The sequence below is a fragment of the Macrobrachium nipponense genome, chromosome 42, assembly GCF_015104395.2.
Source record: "Macrobrachium nipponense isolate FS-2020 chromosome 42, ASM1510439v2, whole genome shotgun sequence".
NCBI classification, from domain to species: Eukaryota; Metazoa; Arthropoda; class Malacostraca; order Decapoda; family Palaemonidae; genus Macrobrachium; species Macrobrachium nipponense.
The window spans coordinates 51,591,799-51,612,549 of NC_061103.1; the positions used below are offsets into that span (position 1 = coordinate 51,591,799).

At 38.7% G+C, this 20,751-nt stretch overlaps 1 protein-coding gene across 5 annotated transcripts in view; it reads right to left on the reverse strand.

Moving 5' to 3' along the window:
• LOC135213210 (nephrin-like) overlaps nt 1-20,229 on the reverse strand; it is a 240,456-nt gene extending 220,227 nt beyond the window's left edge. For all 5 annotated transcript variants that reach the window (XR_010314097.1, XR_010314095.1, XR_010314096.1 and 2 more), the window contains exon 1: nt 20,060-20,229. The gene's annotated coding sequence lies outside the window, so the exon portion shown is untranslated. The remainder of the gene's footprint in view (nt 1-20,059) is intronic.
• Between the last annotated feature and the right edge of the window lie 522 nt (nt 20,230-20,751).

Genomic DNA, 20,751 nt, shown 5'->3' on the forward strand with positions numbered 1-20,751 from the left:
TGGCTGTTGATAAGCCAATCACAGGGTTGGAAACTCTCAGTCACTCGAGAGAGTTTACATACGCAGGATGTATGTTCCACTTCTCCTGAGGGATACTTTTGATAGACGATGATAGAGAGGTGGATCATACATCCTGCTTTATGTGAGTTTCCAGTCCTGTGACTGGCTTATCAACAGCCAATCAGGAGCGTCGTAAGGGACCGGCCTGGACATCAGATGCACGGTTGATGTGAATCTACAATAGAATCGCTACCGATTACTGGCCGAGAGACGAAGTGAAAAGGCCGCTGCCTTTCATTGTTACTTTGATGAACCAGCAGGCAGCCCCAGAGGGATGGGTAACTCGCCAAGCTTCAAGTTAAACCACCAAAGGGTTAACTAGGTATCTCGGAACCCTCTTTCTCTCTGCTAAATAGACCTTATCGTTCATTGCATTTCAAACAGTCTTCCAACATCAAACTGCCCATGATATGGCAAACGATACAACGCAGAATTGATCTTTATTATAGCAGAGGAAAGAAGACAGTTCAACTAAGCCTATTATTCGAGAAAACGACCGAACTTGGTGTCGAGATCATCAATTTTGAGAACATTATAACGCAATCATGAAAACAGCATTAATATGTAAATTCATATTTAAAAAATAAATCTTTTATGGGAAGAAGTTTAAATATGTCAAGTTTTATCTGCCACAAGATTTCTTTTATCTTTCATACATTTGGAGATATTAGCATTGAATAGCGTCAGGGCCGGGCCATGTCGGGCCACCAGAAATAAGCCTTTTTCCAGTAAGATTTCGCAGAATGAACCTACTCACGTGGAAGTAGCACACAGGGGCATATTGACTTGAAATTCTAGCTTCCAAAGTTTTTTGGTGTCAACCTCCCACCACAGACCCCACACTGCAGCACTAACTGATCATGTTATAAGCAAGTGATTTTTCCTTGCTCCGAGGGAGACGCGAACTCACGACATCTGAGCGACATGATATACCAGGTGGTCAAACTCGGCTGTTAATCGTCGTTTCTAAACCAAAGGCCCAGGTTCGAACCCTGAACGAGCCAGAGGTACTAACCAACTACAATCCCTTTGGGTGTGGGGTTATTCCTGAGGTATAGTGAATTCTATATTTGGAGCTTAATATTTATGTATACATATATATGTTTGTATGTAATATATGATTTTTTATCACATCTCCATGATTCATATACGTGCCTTAAGCTACAAATGTCATTTAATGTCCAATTCTCTCTACTTCGGAATTAATATATTTTCCTATATGTTGACCAAAGAGGAATTTTCTAGTTGAAAATAATTTCGTCCTCTCATGTATTCGAACCAGCGTACAGAGGAGAAATCAGGACTTCAGTGACGCCTACACCGACCAGGCCAACAATTGAGGTATAAGTTGATACCGATTCCGACCTTACACATCACTGTCGAACTCAGGTATTTGCAATTAGAATCGATATCCAGCCACCTCTACCATATTAACCCAATTGTGCGTCTGCTGCATGTGGCCATTTTATGAATTTTTAATATCCAATATATGAATCATGGTGATGTGAAATAAATTCATAAAATGGCCACGTGCAGCAAACGCACAATTGGGTTAATATGGTAGAGGTGGCTGGATATCGATTCTAATTGCAAATACCTGAGTTCGACAGTGATGTGTAAGGTCGGAATCGGTATCAATTTATACCTCAATTGTTGGCAGAGTCGGTAAAGCCGTCACTGAAGTCCTGATTAAATCTCCTCTGTGCGCTGGTTTGAATCCACGAGAGGACAAGATTATCAACTAAAGGAATTCCCTTCGTTTAACATATAGGAAATATATTAATATTCCGAGGTAGAGAGAATTGGGTATTAAAGGACATTTGTAGCTTAATTCATGTATTTGTATCACGGTGATGTCATAGAAATTCATACAGTACATACAAACTTATATAAACATAAATATTAAGCCTCAGATATCGTTTAATATAGAATTCACTATACCTCAGGAATATCCCCACACCCAAAGGGAATTGTAGCCTGTGACGAACTCTGCTTCGTTCAGGGTTCGAACCTGGGCCTTTGGTTTAGAGACGACGATTAATAGCAGAGTTTCATAACCCGGATATAACAGAGATTTTAGTTGATATCGACACACTCTCTCTCTCTTCTCTCTCTCTCTCTCTATATATATATATATATAGATATATATATATATATATATATATATATTATATATATATAGTATATATATATATATATATATATATATATATATATATATATATATATATATATATATATATATATATATATATACACTCACATATATTTATTATACACCTAAAACATGGAACTTTAACTAAAACAAATACTATGGAAACAAAATCATACTGAAAACCTTAACATTTAAAAACCTAAAAATACATAGTACTAATATCATAATGATAATAATAATAATAATAATAATAATAATAATAATAATAATAATAATAATATCAGAACGTTTATCTCTTACTAACTCTATGGGAGCTAAGAACTACGTACTAGCATTCTCTGTTCTCAGGAGGACGACGTCATTTTAGACTATATTATATAAGATAAGATAGTTGAAGAAGTCTGGCTGTGCTTTGATAGTCAGAGATTCCAGGATCTTGAGAAATGGTCACTGGGTGCTTGGGCGATTATACTCCTATATTGAAATCTTCATGAGAAAATGATGCCTTGCATTTTACACAGTTATCTCTTCTATTAAGAAATTCTTTTGTTTTTAATTGGCATCCTGGACAATCTCGTGGAAGCTCCGATATATTACCCAACTCTACATTTTCAGCAAGTTAAGTATATCTTAGCTTTACCAGACCACTGAGCTGATTAACAGCTCTCCTATAAAGGGCTGGCCCGAAGGATTAGATATTTTTACGTGTCTTGGAACCAATTGGTTACCTAGCAACGAGACCTACAGTTTATTGTGGGATCCAAACTACACTATATCGAGAAATGAATTTCTATCTCCAGGAATAAATTCCTCTGATTCCGCGTTGGCAGAGCAGGGAATCGAACATCGGACCACCGGATTGGCAGCCGAGCTCGAAAACCACCCGAGCAAGTGAAACAATCAACCACCAGCGAGCGCATCCAAACGGGAAGCTTATCCTTAGGAATTTTTAACGTCATCTGACATCCACACCTGGAAATGTAAAGTCACTCATATAAGTTCATGGATGTCCGGGTGTTAGCGAGAGAGAGATTTCCATTTCACCCCTTTCTGGATGACAGGTGTCTGGGAGTGCGAAACTGGCCGAATGTTCAACTCCCTAACTCTGCTGTAGAAAGTTTCGATGTGCGCCCGTCTTGCGTCACTATAGAGACCCGTTGTCCAGAAAGGGGTTGGATGGAATTCAGCTTTATGCCCCGAGACATCCATGAACTTATATGAGTGACTATACCTAGTGCGAATTGAACTTTGCAACGATTGTTGGCATTTCTTCGAATGTAGTACAAAATGAATGAAAGCATCATTCGTGAGAATAAGGGACATGAAGGGTGGACAGACGGGGTTGAAATCTATTATTGCATACTTGTTGAATAAAAAGAAGGATGCGAATTATTTTTGAAAATTTGAAGTACAACGGAATGTCCTCGTGAAAGTTGTGCCAGGCAGAGGATAGCATAGCATACTAGGCAGGGCGCAACAGTGTGGAAATGCTTTTTGATTTAGAAGTGAAAGAGCAACTGCTGTCAAAGTTCGTACCGTGACCTGTAAATGTTTTTCTTTCTAACAAAACTGGTATCAAAACCTTGAGGCGATCGAGTGATTCAAATATCTAAAAATGGAAGTTTATTATTATTGTCTTCGTGTTCAGTTGTGACTTGTATATTTGGGTGTAAGCTATGAATATATAAAAAAATCTGCATCCGCCCTAGATCTAAATAAAGCAATTGTGTCACCTATATATCTTCTATAGAAGAGAGGACGACGTACTAAGGGGCGTCTTTCGAGCATTTGTCCTTCGACGGGGCACATGAAGGCATCGGCCATACGGCGTCCTCAAGGGGATCCCATAGAGACACCATACCTACTCGTTTGTCAAGTCTCTTGCATAATAAAGTGTTAAAACCGTGACGTCCAAAGTCACCATCAGCAGAGATTTTCTCTACAATAATATCGACTGTCGCCTGCAACAGGATGTTCCTGAAGAGGGACGTGACATCAAAACACCAGATGCAAGTCGACATTCTGGGGTCAAATATCTGGCAGTATGAGGCTGGTGGAACTGGACTAAGAATAGTACTCATAACTGGTTTAGTTTGTTCGGTGTTTTCACGTTGCCTGGAACCAGTAAAGTTACTCAGCAACGGGACCAACGGCTTTACGCGAATTCCGAACCACGTCCAGAGTGAACGTCTATCACCAGATATACACATCTCACACCTGAATGGAATGGCCGAGAATCGAACTCGCGGCCACCGAGGTGGCAGGCCAAGACCATACTAATCACGCCACTGAGGCGCATCTCATAACTGGTGAATGGCTCTAACATTGGTACTAGATAGTTGGGATTGTTATCAGCGGGCAAAATAGGCCTCGTAGGAACATTATCTTTGCGTATTTTCGGAAGACCAGAGACTACTAACACTCCGTGTGAAGAACCAGAAGAGTATAATAATTCTTGGTAGGTGCTTTCTGTGATCATAAGATGATCTTTGAATCTTTCAACAACCTGTTGGTTTTATCCTCCACCTGAAGGATTGGTTGGGAAGTTTGGTTACCTACTTCAGTGAACTTCGTTCTGCCTTTAAAATATCATCCATTTCCTGTACTATGTCTTCTTTTGTACTTAAAATGGCTGTGCAGCCACTTCCCATGTCTGGTCTAGTGGTGATGAAGTCTGGATTGCTGGAGAAGCTCTTCAGTGGTGGATCATCATCATCGCTTCGAAAAAAAAAAAGAAAACCAGTCGGCTGACGATCTCGAAAAGGCTTCCTGAGCAATAGTCTGTGTCTCTTTGTCAACTGGATGAGTCACCTGGGCATTGCGATGACCGAAGTCGCCCAGACCAGACCCAATTTCAATGGGTAAGATCAATGACCGGAGATATGTTTTTAATTTGGCAGACAAAAACCCACGACCCATGACAGTAGGAACTTCTTTCTCTTAGACGAGGCATCATTAGGATCATTAAAACTGTATTTTCGGAATCTAGAAATCTTGGGAATCTGAATTCCTAATCGTTCAAGTTTCTTGGAATGGGTCTCTTGCGCATGCACAGAATAAGTGTTTGTATTTGTGTTTAAGACATATTTTGACATAAATAAAATCGCTTATGATATAGCATTTTTTTTTATGAGATTGTGTCAAGAATCAATCAGATGTGTCATTGTGCCTATAGTAGATTCACACCAACCGTGCATCTGATGTCTAGGCCTGTCCCTTACGACGCTCCTGATAGGCTTTTCATAAGCCAATCACAGGGCTGGAAACTCTCTGTCTCTCTCCCACGAGTTCACACAGGCCAGGCAGGATGTAGGATCCACCTCTCCTGAGGGATACGTCTTTCAAAAGTATCCCTCAGGAGAGGTGGAACATACATCCTGCTTATGTGAACTCTTGGGAGAGAGACTGAGAGCTACCAGACCTGTCATTGGCTCATGAAAAGCCCATCAGGAGCGTCGTAAGGGACGGGCATAGACATCAGATGCGCGGTTGGTGTGAATCTACTATAGTCATAAGCTTCTCTTTGGGCTTGATTGCGATCTCTAGCCGTTGCCGCCGTGTGGTGTTCTCACCGAAGAAGAATTCTGAGTGAAGCAGCGAGGTTCGGCGCATCTCGAACTTGACGAAATTAGGGGTGATATCATTCATCCTGCAGTACAACAGGGACTCCAGATCCAGCTGGCTGTGCCTTCAGGCCTCTTTTGAGGAACGTCTCCAACTGACGATAGGTACGGAGAATCTGTTGCCCATATTTAGTCAATCTACTGGACGACTGAGGCGTCTGGAACGCCGCAGATTCACCTGGAATAGAACAGCAAACAGCCATCGTGACATCCAAATGTTCCAGACCACAGGTCTCATGACCAGTTAGTTCTTAGCTCCGAATAGAGTTACTAGGTCCTAAACGTTCTGATATTATTGGTATTATTATGAATCTTTTAGGTTTTTAAATGTTAGGTTTTCAGTACGTTTAATGGTTTTTATATTTTCTTAAGTTTACGTTCCACGTTTTAGGCTTTTGCAAGTTTTGTAACTGGGTCGATTGTTTTTTTTTTATTTTTTTTATTCTTTGTATTGTCACAACCCCTGTGGTCTCAAAAATTTGGCCAAATAAAATCATAGAATGTTACGATGGCTGTTTGCTGTTCTATTCCTTGTGAATCTGCGGTATTCTAGACACCCCCCCCCCCCAGTCTTCAAGGATATATATATATATATTAGATATATATATATATATATATATATATATATATATATATGTGTTGTGTGTGTGTGTGTGTGTGTATATATATATATATATACATATATATATATATATATATATATATATAAGTAAAGGACGTGAGTCGAAAGATCTTTTAGCTACTCCAGTGTTTTATCTTTCTTTCGTGGCTTATACCTGTATTTATGAGTTTGTGTGTGTAAAGAAATTCTTCTGATAAAACAGGATACTTCTCAAATACAAAAGGCCCATTAAAACACTCTGGTTCAAAGCTAAAGGACTATAGTTAGTCCACCGAAATATAGTCCTTAGCTTTCACGAGTGTTTTAATGGGCCGTTTATATTTGAGATATATATATATATATATATATATATATATATTATATATATATATATATATATAATATTATATATATATATATATATATAGAGAGAGAGAGAGAGAGAGCTGCAGCTCTAGGTACATCTCATCAGGGGAACCAGAGGGAAAGGTATCGTATTCAGGTACATTTATTTTGCCGACGTTTCACGACTCATAGTCGCATCTTCAAGGCTATATTAACGATATAAACCTGAACATTAAAACCACGCACTACATAATTCATAAAAATACGCAACATTAAAAAATTCAATGAACAACACCATGTAGAACATCTAAAAATTCATGAATATCTTAAGGCAGAAAACATACTAAGCGCTAAGATTATGTACAATAAAATTACATTAAAAATGTACATAAAAAAACTACATACAAAAGTTATTATATGTCTGTAAAATAATATAATTGAATTATTGAAAATTTAAGTAAATAAATAACACTAAACCAGTAAGGCTTTTCTGTACCTTATCCTCGCAAAGGACGGGCAGTGAGTGACTGGCAGAATTTTTAAAAAATATAAACAAGCACTCTAGGCGATGAACAACTGAACAGAGGAGGATTGCGTATTTAAGGATGGAACTATCTTTTTTATCATAATGGATTCCAAGGTTGTTATGTCGTTTTCATTTTGTATTTGGGCTATAATTGTAATTTCCTAATCATTACTATGTGTTTTACATGATGTGGAGTGGTTCCTGATATTTGACTGTTCGGGGTTTGTTAATGTGCTGCCCGTTCTAAAACTTAAGCCCCTGTGAGAATCTATTCTCACTTTTAGTAGCCTCTTCGCACAACCCACATAAGTCCCGTGATCACATCTCGGGCACGTATATCTATATACAACATTAGATTTTAGAAGGGGACTAAGGCGTTCTTTCGTTTTAAACATGGATCCGATAGTTTATGGAATTTTTGGAACGAATTTAAGGTTCAGTGGCGGGAATTCTCTTTGAGTAATTGTCAAGAACGTTTTTCTGAAGAGGTCGTCATGAAGAAAAGGGAAGCTAGCAAACATTTTTAATTTTGGTACTGTCAAAACCGTTGGCACATCTATGAATCGGGCATCAAGCATTTTCTTGAGCATTTAAAAAAAGTTTGTCTGGGAAGCAGTTATTTTTAAGATATTGGGAAAGGAAGTTAATATCTTTATTAAAAGTAAACCAATTAGAGGTATGGGTGAAGGCCCTGTCTAGAAGAGTTGAGATAGCATTGAGTTTAAAACTATAAAAGCAAGAACTATAAAAGCTGATACCTAACCCAGTAAAAGCCTTTTTTTCTAAAAACACCCGTGTAGAAGCCTTCCTCGTTCCTGGACACTAGAATATCCAGAAAGGGAAGCTTGTTATTTTCTTCTTCATCGAGTGTAAATCTGATATTAGGGTGTAAGGCATTGACAAATTCTAAGAATTGTTCCGCATTAAACTTGTTTCGGAATAAGGCGAAAGTGTCATCAACGTATCTACGATAAAACTGAGGCAAGAAGCTGAAGGGGCAATCATCAAACATACGCTCTTCCAAAGAGCACATAAAAATATTAGCAAGTGTCGGGCCCAGTGGGGATCCCATTGCCACTCCTTCCACTAGTCTGTATAAAACGCCATTAAAAATGAAAGTCATGTCCTGCACCGCTAGTTCCAATAACTGTTTAAAAAAAACTCTACAAATAACTTATTCAGAATAATGTCAATCGTCTCCCCTACAGGGACATTAGTAAAGGGAGACTCAACGTCCAGACTGACCATAAATAATTCTGAATCTTGTATAAGAATATCCTCCTTGTATTTATGAGAGTTGCTGAAAGAAAATTCATTTTTAGTGAGAGGCTCAAATATAGCTTTTTGTATGTAGTTTTTTTATGTAAATTTTTTAATGTAATTTTACTGTACATAATTTTAGCGCTTCGTATGTTTTCCTGCCTCAAGATATTCATAAATTTTGTGTTCTACATGCTGTTGTTCATTAAATTTTTAAATATTGCGTAATGTTTATGAATTATGTAATGCGTGGTTTTAATGTTCAGGTTTATATCGTTAATATAGCCTTGAAGATGCGACTATGAGTCGTGAAACGTCGGCAAAATAAATGTACCTGAGTACGATGCCTTTCCCTCTGGTTCCCCTGATGATATATGTATATAGGATATATATATATATATATATATATATATATATATATATATATATATATATATATGTGTGTGTGTGTGTGTGTGTGTGTGTGTGGTGGTGAGTGTGCGTGTGTGATATATATATATATATATATATATATATATATATATATATACTTATACGAGAGAGAGAGAGAGAGAGAGAGAGAGAGAGAGAGAGAGAGAGAGAGATGTGTGTGTGTGTGAATGCAATTTGTAATTCTATCACAAAATATAAATATATTCGACTTTCCTTTCACTTCGAGTCCTCCACCTGATTGACAGAGTAACCTCTCTCCTTAAGATGTTAAGGAAAGCGTGAAGATCTTCAAGCCCCCGTGTCTCTTGAGAGAAGAGAGAGAGAGAGAGAGAGAGAGAGAGAGAGAGAGAGAGAGAGAGAGAATGTATTATTCACATGAGGGATCCAGACCTTTCACGTAGCTACCATCGATTTAGCCCACATAATGCAGGTAAACAGATCCCTGGCAGCCCTAGAGAGAGAGAGAGAGAGCGAATTACGAGACCACCACAGGGGATGCCATTAGCATATCACAACACATCTGAATCTCCTGCTACATACAACCTGCAGCTGCAGCAGCAGCAGCAGCAGCAGCAGCAACGTCGGTGCCACCTGAAGATTAAAGGCAGCCTGGCATTCCGGACAAGTTTGTCTGACGACGACAAGCATCCGCGGAGGAGACATCTCACTCAGATGCTGTTGATGTGGAGAGTACGTCCATCAGAACCCTTCAGGCATTTCGTTTGGCCATTTGGACGCATCTCTTCAGTGATAGAAGGTTTGAGTGCCCATCCTCATAAAGTATTGGATAAAATAGAATATCGAATCTAAGCCTAAGGCCAAGCGCTGGGACCTAAGATGGTCATTCAGCGCTGAAACGGAAATTATCAGAAAAAAAGGTTTGAAAGGCGTGACAGGAGGAAAACCTCACAATAGTTGAAGAAGCACTATGAATCAATTGTCAAGAGAGGTGGGCAAATAAGATGGAAGAGAATATGAACGGAGGCACAGTAAAAGGAATGAAAGGGGGTTGCAGCTAGGGGCCATGGAAGGGACGCTGCATAGACCCTTAAGCAATGCCTACAGTGCGCCGCATGAGGTGCACTGACGGCACTACTACCCCACTACGGAGAATGAACTATTGACCCAAATGTTTGTGGATATTCTCGGGTTTAGTCGAAGCGTCCTGGCTGCCTGGAATGCTGCTCAGACAAGTCTTGCTGTCAATGTGTCTTTCTGGGTTATTCAGTAAACAGGGAGGCTATGGCTTTGGGCTTATTTCAGCAGATATCCTCTGCTGAATATTATCATAATTTTATTCCAACCCCCAGGAATATCACTGACCAGGTAATCAAAAGTAAGTACTGAAATAATCGTACCGCATATAGATTACAACAGTCTACTTTCATGACTCTCTCTATGGATATCTTCCTCTGGTCATCCCCCTCCCAGACTTTTGACGCCCAAAAATCACGTCAGATCTTCAACAGGTCCGCATCTGAGGTTGCGTTATCGTTTCCATTCGTCATTCCACAGGGCCACTTTAATGCATTCTGCAACTATGGTGGCATTTACCTTCGCGAAGAAAGAGATCACCTGTTCACGTACGGTGCACATATAACATATCTCTATCTCCTTTCTGACAGGGTGGCAAACATCTACCCTGACTTGCCGTGTCAAATCTGTGCAGACCTTTGCAAGTCTAAGCAATCTCACTCCGCTTCCTGAGAGCAGTAGATCGCAGGAGATGCACCAAAATTCCCACAACACCTTCCTCACTCATAGCCACGTCTGGAATGCCTCTGTGACTGAGTCATCGAGTGTCCCAATGCGGCAACAGGGCACGAATTAAGCAGTTCAGGTTCATTGTGAGCGGCCCCTTAGGCAGCCGTGTTCATCTCCAGAGTCGACGGGGGTTTGTTTACATTTAGCCTCCGTTCTGGACGTAGAGTCGTATTTGGGAACAGTTGTCTGAATACTTGAGATCTGAAAATGTATGGAAACTTTCCTTGCTTTAAACTTTCGGGAAAATAATGAATTTCTCTCTCTCTCTCTCTCTCTCTCTCTCTCTCTCTCTCTCTCTCTCTCTCAGCAAAAAATTTCAAAGCATCAGCTCCGAAATTCTACTCAAGAGATACTAACTGTATTTATTATGCAAGAGGATATTGCAGAAACGGAGAAAATTGCAGATTCAGACACAAAATGAATAATATGATGAAGGAAGATCAAATATTATGGAAAAGTTGGATTTTTTAATGTCAGAATTTCTGGAAATGAAAAAAGAACAACATACCAGAACAGGAAAGAGACATGGGAAAATCCTTATTACTACCAGTATTAAATGAAGGAGAAAAACACGCAAACCATCATAGTGATGAATGCGCAGGGTTTAGTTACGAGTAACTCAAAAAGAAAAATAGAGTACTTAGAAGAAAAACTAACCCAAAATGAAAAGAAAATAGATATAATGAATATAAGTGAAACCTGGTATTCCCAAGAGACTGGGAATGATGATCAAATAAAAGGGTTCCAAACTTATAGATCAATAGAAAAAATAGGAATCAAGGGGGAACCGCAATATATGGGAAAGACAAAAAACAAGGAAAAATATATGAGAAATATAGTAACTCAGAATGTGAACTAATAGCGGTAGAATTTGAATCTGAAAAATTGATGAACATAGTAATATATAGACCTCCTAATACTAAGAGTTTGACTTAATAATTGAAAAAATTGGATGATATATGTTCGAAATCACAAGGACTGGACTATTCTCCTATCTGTGACTTCAACTTTCCTTTCGTAGAATGGAAAGAACGAATAGGAGATTGTGGTTGTACTTATACATATAAAAAAAGAGAGTAATAGTAGTGCAGAAGATAAGAGGCAATTTGAAAAGCTATTAGATATGCTACTAGAATACAACATTCAACAAATAAATCACCTGCCAACAAGAAGGAAAAAAGATACTTTAGACCTAGTATTTTTGGTGAACGAGATGAATTATGTTAAAGAAATAATAGTTTTATAATGCGAATATTTCAGACCATAATGTCATAGAATTAACAGTTTCATTCCAAAGCAAGTGAAAATAGAGATAAGCAAGAAATGAAAAAGTGGGAAGGATATGGAAAATACAACTTCTACAGTAAAAATATAAAATGGTCAGAAATTAATGAAGAATTAAACAAAGATTGGGATAACATTTTCGTAAGTGATGACATAAGGGTAAATACGGAGATATTATATAAAAATATTGGGAGCAGAAATAGTGGGAAAAAATATATACCGAAGAAGAAAAGTAAACATCATTCATGCATACCAAGAGACAGAAGGATCTTGTTTCCAGAAAATCAGAAAGTGGAAAAAGGTCTTGCAAAAGAAAAAAAATGCATGGAAAGTTATAGAACTAAAAAGTAAGATAGAAAATGCAGAACAAAAGATTATACAATCAAAAGAAAATGAAAAACGGGACTTGGAAGAAAAAACCCTATTAAATATCAAGCAAAACCCAAGCTATTATACTCATATGCGAAGAAGATGAATAAAAGAAGAATAGAAATAGGCCCTCTGAGAATTGAAGGGAAGGGGATTAACGAACTGAAAAAAAGGAAATTTTGCAACATAACTGGCAGAAACGATATAAAGAGAGAATTCACCCCTAATAGATATGAGATAATGATATAGAAGTAAGGGATGAAAATAGTGAATATTTAGCTGACATAGATATTAATGAGCTGATATTGTGGCAGGCTATTATGAAATTAAAAATGGAGCTGCTGCAGGGCCTGATGGAATTCCTGCTATTTTGTTAAAGAAAGTAGTTCATTCTATCGCAAAGCCACTTGCAATATTATTAAGACAAAGTGTAGATACAGGCAAGATTTATGAGGAGCACAAATTAGCATATATTACCCCTACTTTCAAAAGTGGATCAAGACTAGAGGCAAGTAATTATAGGCCTGTGAGTCTAACATCACATATTATGAAAGTGTATGAAAGGGTAATGAAGAAAAATATTATGAAACATTTAATAAAAATAATTTGTTTAATAAAGGACAACATGGTTTCGTACCCGGAAAAAGTACACAAACCCAACTGTTAGTCCACCGTGAGAACATATTCAAAAATATGAAAAGCGGAAATGAAAACAGATGTGGTTTATTTAGACTTGCAAAAGCTTTTGATAAAGTAGACCATAATATATTAGCGAAGAAAATTAGAAAACACAATATCGTGGATAAAGTAGGAAGATGGTTAAAAGAATTTTTACACAACAGAAAACAGATAGTTATTGCAAACACGAGAATCGATGAAGTCAAGGTAATAATTCCGGTGTGCCGCAAGGTACGGTGTTAGCTGCAATACTGTTTGTTATTATGATTGAAGACATAGACAATAATGTGAAGGATTCGGTAGTGAGTAGTTTCGCAGATGACACAAGAATAAGTAGAGAAATTACTTGTGATGAAGATAGGAACGCTCCTACAAAGAGACCTTAACAAAGTATATGATTGGGCAGAGGTAAATAGGATGGTATTTAACTCTGATAAATTTGAATCAATAAATTATGGAGACAGAGAAAGAAAGCTATATGCATATAAGGGACCTAATAATGAGACCATCACAAATAAGGAAGCAGTTAAAGACCTTGGTGTGATGATGAATAGGAACATGTTATGCAATGATCAAATAGCAACTCTGTTGGCAAAATGTAAAGCAAAAATGGGGAATGTTGTTACGCACTTCAAAACAAGAAAAGCTGAACACATGATTATGCTTTATAAAACATATGTTCGTAGTCCACTTGAATATTGCAATATGATATGGTACCCACACTATCAAAAGGATATTGCACAAATAGAGAGTGTACAAAGGTCCTTTACAGCTAGAATAGAAGAAGTTAAGGACCTAGACTACTGGGAAAGACTACAATTCTTAAAATTATATAGTCTAGAAAGGAGAAGAGAACGCTACATGATAATTCAGGCATGGAAACAGATAGAAGGAATAGCAGAAAATATCATGGAACTAAAAATATCAGAAAGAGCAAGCAGAGGTAGCTTAATAGTGCCCAAAACTAGACCAGGAAAAATAGGAAAGCACACAGGACATTAATCCACTACGCACCACCGCATCGATAATGCAGCGTCTATTCAATGCGTTGCCAGCTCATCTGAGGAATATATCAGGAGTGAGCGTAGATGTGTTTAAGAATAAGCTCGACAAATATCTAAAACTGCATCCCAGACCATCCCAAGATTGGAAGATGCAAAATATACCGGAAGAAAATGTACTAGCAACTCTCTGGTAGACATTAGAGGTGCCTCACACTGAGGGACCTGGGGCAACCCGAACAAGATGTAAGGTCTGTAAGGTATGTAAGGTAAGGTCTCTCAGCCGCGAGAGCTTCTCTCTTTGACATCTTCAAGCGGTAACTTACCCTGTCAGCCAAACTGGCTGAAATGAAGAGAATTGTTAGTAATTTTATATATTACAATGAATATAGATTGCATTCAATATAACGATATATCTAGATAGATATACATATCTATATATATATAATATAGATATATATATATATATATATATATATATATATATATATAATATGGTTCACTCTTTACCAGATACGTATGTAATTGTAATCGCCACAATGGCCTCTTAGCTTCTCGAAATCTTCACATTCTTTGGATACACACCTCCTTTACAAAGCCTGAGATCCAAAGGCAAGAAATATGAAGCAAATCTGATGGCGGGAATCGAACCCCGCTACCAGACATCAGAACTACCGCATATTTCTTGCATTTGGATCCTAGGTTTTGTAACGAAGGTGTGTATCCAAAGAATGTGAAGATTTCGATCAGATAAGATAGCACTGTGGCTATTTACAATCACTTAAATAATATATTTATTTATTTATAAGGATATATATACAAATATATAAATATGTCAATAGCCACTCCCCTTTGGCCTTGTCTTGAGGTCTAGTTTCTTCTTTTTTTCGGTTTCCCTCTACTTATGTTTCTTTTAGTGTCTTCGTGAATTTTAATGTATCTTCTTGACTTTTCAAAACATGTATCCTTTTCAGTGTCAGAAATCTATATTTGAGGTTTGGGCATCTTATGTGTTGTTTTGATCTATTTCAAAGCGCTTGAAGATGTCATTATTATATACGAAAATTACGAAACGCCGGGAAATGAATACGAAGGAAGGTGAATCTTAATTGTCTAACAGCATACGTATTGCAAATATATTATATATATATATATATATCTATATATATATAATATATTATATATATATATAAATCCTTTAATGATAACCTTAACAGTACACCATTTCACCTCAACCCAACGTGTCAAGCTCAGGATTGCTTTCGTTTCCAGAATATAGATATTGTCCAAATAAAGTCTCTCATATGAGGAAGGTATTTCCAGCCCATCCCTGTCATCATTTAAGGTCAATAAGACCGCCCATATTACCAGGAAATGTCCTAATTGGTTGGCAACGCGAAACGCCGCCTTCAAAATAATGAAACGAAAGTTAAGTAAAAAATGGCTTAGCTTTGACAAATAACTACTGAGATGGAGAGAAAGACCGTGCACGAAGTTATAGTGGCCTCTGCTTTTAGGAAACACGTGACGTCATCATTGAATATCCGATGGCAAAATCTCTCTCATAGCCGTTTACTAAATAGTCTTACAACTAATATTAAATATATATTATCATATATATATGCACATGTAGTATATATAGTGACACATCTTATTACTACAGAGTGTAGTATGAGCTCAGCAGCGGGAGCGTGACTTCCAACGCAATATCTACAGAAATGCCAAGGTTTAACACTGCCGGTATTCGTAAAGTGTAGTAGGTCATCGTCATGACAACGATGCCAAGAAAAGTTAGTTATTTTCCCGCGGTTCTATGTCATTTCTCTGCCATTTCCTCTGACCTTAACCTCACCTTAGAGTGAATACCACACAATAGGAATATATAGAACAAAAATGTATATATATTCTCATCAACTGGTTGAGGTGGAGGGGGTGTCAAATTATAAGTCCCTCTTGCCAGTGGAACAAAAATTCGTACCACTTTTTTGTTTACGTACTTATTAATCTCATACCCTTTCAGTAGTCCTATATAAAGCATCCACCTTTTTCTCTCATTTGCATGCAGAATCCAAAATCAAAGCCAGTGTAAAGAGTTACTCGAAGATGCCTTCACAGATCCTAATCTTGCCTGCCTGTGACTAGCCTCTTCTCTAGTCCTACCTGTAATTCGCCTCTTCTCTAATCCAACCATACTGGGGAATATATGAATATATACTCAAAATAACAATATAGAAATACTGGTTCTGTTCTCCTACCATCCATATTAACTGGCACTGCTCTGTCTTCTTGGCTTCAATTTACCCTCATGATATTCTTTTATTTCATATTAACACTAAACTCATTCTTCCTTTATCACTGCTCTCAGCAGTTTCTTTTCACTGCCCCCAATCATTACTGTGTCATCTGCAAATACCAGTATCTCACACACCAATCCTGCAACTACTGCCCTTTCACTGCCTCCAATGTCGATCTATCCACAGGGTATCAAGCAGCCATGTAGACATCTATACAAGTGCCATCATCAAGATTTTGTGTCAATAAGAGCAACTTATCATCTGTACCGTAAATCCCCAATACTTTCTCATTACCTCGCACCCAGTTCTTTCAGACTTTCTCAAGGCTCTTGTTAGCCACATAAGACTTTTTTCCTTACTTCTCACCCAAATAGACATTGCACATCTTCGTCAGCCACTCGTGTCACTTTATCCACTACATCAAGACATCTCACTTGTAATACCACCAAATGTTGGTGTCTCTCCCTTCTTCAACCTCTTAATTTCCCTCCTTACAGACTCAACAGTAACTCCCACAAACCTTCTGGAACTGGCTGCAACCTTTTCCAGTCTTGCACCTTCAGCTCTGCCTCTCTTATCCTCCACATTCAAAATATCCTCCAATACTCTCACCATCAACCTAGACCTCATTCTCTTCCAACAGTATCTCTCCACTTCTAGCTTTTGTTCTGAGACTCATTCTCCTCATGCCCCATTTTCTCTCTGGCAGAACAACTTAGTCGCCCCAAAAGCCCTTGGTAACACCCATTTTTATTGCATGTCTTCCCTCTCTCCTTGTGGCACTGGGACCTACGAGGTCATTCAGCGCTGGAACGGAAATTGACAGTCAAATGTTTGAAAGGGGTAACAGGAGGAAAACCTCACAATTGCATTAGGAGAGGGTTGAGAAAGTTAGATGGAAGAAAGTGAATATGAAAGGAGGTACAGTAATAGGAACGAAAGGCTTGCAGCTAGTGGCCGAAAGCACGTACAAAAAACCTTAAGTAATCCCTACAGTACTCCTCATAAGAGCACTGACACCAATGACCCCCTTGGGGGTCTCTCTTCTTCTAGAGAAACTTGACCATCTCCTCTAGTGTGTCATCTAGTGAACCTCGTTTAATATGGTTTTTACTCTTCACTGAACTTAATTTCCTTATCCCGCCAATAATCACTCTCCATATCCCACCTTCCTGAAATCATGAACCTCTGCTGACTCTATAACCCCATAATGGAATGTTTTACATACTTCATTTTTTCCATCAACTTTTGTTTTATTATCTCTAAGCAATATTTCATCGACTTACTCCTTATATGGCAGCCGCTTTACTTCCTTCTTATGAAATGACGTAATTGACTGCGTAACTCTATGTCGACTCCTCCCTGTCTTGCTTGAAATTCGATCTGTCTTAACATCCGCTGAGGGAATAACATAAGGGAACTTTGAGTACAAGGGAGAATTTGGATGAGAGGAAAACAAAAGAACTAAAGTAAAAAACTTCAAGTCAGAATCCAGTACAAGTGACTCCCTTCTGTTTTTGCTCTTTACAAGACCATGAGAATATTTTTGACTGAGCTTCTTTCATTTTTGTTCCCCAACAACGAAGCTCAGATGGAAAAAAAATTTAAATTTCATTTTAACGACGTGTCAAACAAGATTTATAGCCTGTCATCTTCTCTTCGGACCCAGCTACCAGCCATATGCCAAATCCCAAAAAGGGTCACCTGCACTTAAGGGACCAGAGCCACCATTTTCCATTCTGTTCTTTTGTGTTATGGTCCCTGAACTAATTTGACAGAAGCCATTAACAGATAGTTGCCCTCCAAGTGGCGATAGCTCACACATTCTCACGTGAGATCTGACTGACCTGACCCTAACCCTTTTTCCCTTCAGCATCCACGACTCAGATCCCCTGCACCTGCATGATCGCTGCCTGACCCAAATCATCCTGACCCAACCCAGCACCATTGTACTCTGTCTTCCACCCTTCCTCTGACGGCGTCCAATGACCCTTTTCAGGAAGTTGCAAAGATTAGCGGTGAAGATGAAAGGACCCAAGGAGACCAATCCAGCCTGAACCAGATGCGACCAGAATCTCCACGACCGGGTATAAACATGGTCTGACCTGGCCTTCTAATTTGCACATTGTCCTAACCTACTCCCAAGGTGTCACGAACGACGACTCGGCCCTCCGCTATCTCTGCCCTGCGTCTTGATGCTGAACCTGGCTAGCCTCCTCTACACCTACTCTGCCTCAGACTGGAGTCTGACTCTCACTAGATGTCTGCCCTGACAGCTCGACCTAGTACTCATCCTTGAAGTTTCTGTAGGATTCTGCTTCATGAGAAGCGTCCTTCTGTCAATTCCTTGGTGAAACCTGCAAACGACCTACGTCCTTCCGCCAAGACAGGTGTGGTCTGACCACACCTGTCTTGGCCACAGACCAAGGTAACTGAAATTGGAAGTTGTTCTGTCGGCCTTCACCTACTATTCCTAGCACTCATTCCCTGTTTCAACCGTTTTCTCACATTCCCATTCCTTAATATTCCCGTCTTCATCAGCGACCCATGTGAGTTTAAATAACTGTGAATTTCTTGTGAAATAAGTGATATTAGAACGTGCTCTCGTACTTACAGCAATATTCATTGCATTAACGTAATCTCGAAAGCTTTATGAATGGAGTATCTTGTATAACTCTCACTTCGCTTATATCATTTCTCTCTTGTTTACCGTCATTGGGATTTGCATTTCAACAGTGCCACTCAACGTGTTCTGCCAGTGCCAACCTTGGGAACATATTCATGAGATTCCAGCAAGAGCTTATGCTAGCTTACAGTGCACCATTACTTAGTGTTAATCAATGCTGCTTATTTATGTTCTTGATCCGTACTTCACGCACCTACGTGATACCGTAGGATTAGTGATTCTGCTTGCAATTAGGTGGCACCTTTGTTTTGCTTTTCTGAATATGTATTAGTGTTAACGTCAGGATTGCCACTGAGCCAGACAGTGATCCTGTAAGTTATATGTTCTGATAACCATCTAGAAATTATGTTGTTTAAGTGGACAAATTATACATATTTTTGAGAAGATTCAAATTTTGGATTTTTCATATTACACTTTATACCCGGCAAGCAGATTATGACAATATATATATAAATATATATATTATTATATATATATATATATATATATATATATATATATTTAGGTATAATGAGGATGTGTCTAGACATGGAGCGTTGCATTTACATCCATTTCTTTATAATGCAAAGACATAGTAGTCGAGTGAATGAAATGATAATTAAATTCATTTAATGTCTAAGTAAAGACTTTTCACAAGTTTTCCTACACTAGTACCTCTGTTGTATAATAAATACTAAGCAGAAAAAGAATGTCACACTCCAAGGAAGCCCAAATAATGAATAGATCTAGGCGTAGTTGCTCCACCGAGGTCGTAGATACATTTTCATTGATAGTTTACGTATTAGAATCTTAACGAATAAAAATCATTTCTCCTTCCTATATCTCTTTTTCGTCCTCTTTCGAAGCGATTTCCAAACCAAAGTACTAAATATTATCATCTTTGAGCAATAATCTTCAGACATTTAAACACCAAAATAATTCGTCTCTGAAAAATTAGTATATACTAAAAGTTCAACAGCAAAATATCAATGAATTAATTACCCTTCATGTGCTCCATGGAAGTCAACATCAAAACAGGACAGAACTAAATCCAGATTTTTTTTTTTTTTTCCTTCACCGGTATATTCAGTAAAGCCTCGTCAGTCGAGACGAAGGAGCAAAGGCTACAAAGCTTTGTACGGAAGACACCCACACTCCACCAGCTCTCGAGAGGAACTGACTGAGAGCATCGTCGTCGGCTCTGGACTCTCGAGGACGAGGTACTAGGTGAAAGGGGAGTTGGGGAGGGAAGGGGAGGGGGAGGGGGTGTCTGGGGGTGAGACGACCCGTGCTGCCAGGAGGAGCCGAACCGCGCAGTGTTTCCAGACGTCCTCCACGCAGGCATGGGAGAGAAAGAGTGTGTGCGTGTGTGTAAACATGGTAAGTGTTTATTTGGTGTTTGTTTGTTTCAGGGGTGATGTGCTGGGGGCCAGAGGGGCGGGGGGTTAGTGGCGGGGAAGGAACGAGCATCTCTTAAAAACTGGACTCACCCGCTATACATAATACCACAACACCGATGTGATATGAGTGATGAAAGAGACGGGCTCGGGTGAACGATTAGAAATTTTTAGAGAATTTCTCGATTTATGTGATATTGATAAAATAGATGAGAGAGAGAGAGAGGGAGAGAGAGAGGGGGGGTTGGAATAACAGCAGATGGGAGATAAGGCTGTCGTCAGTCAAATATCTCTACC